Genomic DNA, 1690 nt, shown 5'->3' on the forward strand with positions numbered 1-1690 from the left:
ACTTTCTGGTTGTCTTCTACAACAAGGTTTGCCTGACTCCAGCGAGGAAAGGGCGATGACGGAGGCACGACTTTGGCTCGCTCCAGTGCTTGTAGTCATCGCTAGGTTGTCCACGGATATGTTTATTTTGTTCCTTCTGGTGTTCTGTGTATTGTCATGACAGATGATGAAAACATTGGAAGTGTCTCCCACAAATTCTTTGCCAGGCATGATAGATTCGTGTGACCTGAGTTTCTAGAGTGTTAAACATATAGTATATCACATTTTATGCACGATCACATGTTTTGTGCTGAATAGTACAATTTTAGTTACGATTTAACGTTAGGAGCGGAGCAGATACTCTTTGGATATACAAACAATTGAAAGACCTAATTGTGGTTCCACCTTGCCTTTTTCATAGTCTAGCAGTAATAGAGGAAACTAATTTCAGATAGCAAAGTACAGAAAGCCATGAAAAGGTAGTTGTGTGCCAAATGGTTTCTGTAGGACTGACGGTCATTCGAAAACGCAATATAGTAAACAGAAAGTAGTCAGGTGCAATATCTCTATCCCTTTGTTGTTGATCTCAGTGTTCAAGTTGTAGGGTTTCTTCTATCAAGTGGCATTTGCCGATGCTTTGCATTGATGCCGATAAAGAGGAACCCAGTGGCCTGCAACACATAAGCAAGGACCCCAGTGGATCTAAAGATGTGCTTGTGTACATTGGCTACAGCGAGATCTTGTGGCGGAGGCAGTGAGACAAGCATGGCCGTCTAGGGAATTTTAGTCGGGCCAAAGATCTTGACGCCCTACTCCGCAAAAAAAAAAGATCGTCACACCCTAGGGGCTGAAATTTGGTCCTGTGGCCAGACCTTAGTTGCATATTGGTTAAGGCCCGTGAATGTCTAGGTCAAAGAAATGAGTCTAACCACGAGAAAAACCTGGCCACCTTTCTATAACCTTTGTTTCATTATTATTTAATAGTTCGAAACAACCTGTGGAAGTATATTTGAGGACTAAAAAATCGTATATTTAGGAATGAATAAAAACAGTTTTCTTAAGAGGTTTCAGTGAATGCCATGAAAATAAAAAAATTCACGTACAAAAAAATGCCATAATAATAAATGTTCATTTCCTAAATTAATTCTTATTATATTTTTTAAAGGATAAGGTATTTCATAAAAAAGGTCATAGTTTTTAAGAAATGTTTTGTACATATAAAATAAAATGTTATATTTCCCCTTTTTGCTTCTCTTTTCTCTTTTTTAACACTTGATGCTTTTTTTCAAATAAGTGATGAATTGTTTTCATATTGGTGATAAAAAAATTATTATATATGTACAAAAATACACAAAAAGTTAAGGTATGGAAGAGAACAACATAAATTAAAAAAATACTATGAGATATCAATAACTCTAGTTCTAATCTCTTCCGATATTATTCAAACATGGGTATTCTTTTTTCAAAAGTTTACTAGAAAACCACTTATCCTCTGAGATTCATACTTGCGATACTATCTTTAGCTGTGAACTTTCCAAAATAGAAGTAAAGAAAATAATTTGACCAATATAACGCCCGCCACAAAGAAGCGAGTTTCCTATGTTCCACTGCACACCTGTGTGTGCTAACATTTTAGATCCCAAGTATTTTTTTATTACAAAGGCGGTCTTACAGCATAGGTCCACATTTAATATCTTAACGATCCATTTAC

Source organism: Triticum urartu, unplaced genomic scaffold, assembly GCF_003073215.2.
Source record: "Triticum urartu cultivar G1812 unplaced genomic scaffold, Tu2.1 TuUngrouped_contig_1110, whole genome shotgun sequence".
In the NCBI taxonomy this organism is placed as follows: domain Eukaryota; kingdom Viridiplantae; phylum Streptophyta; class Magnoliopsida; order Poales; family Poaceae; genus Triticum; species Triticum urartu.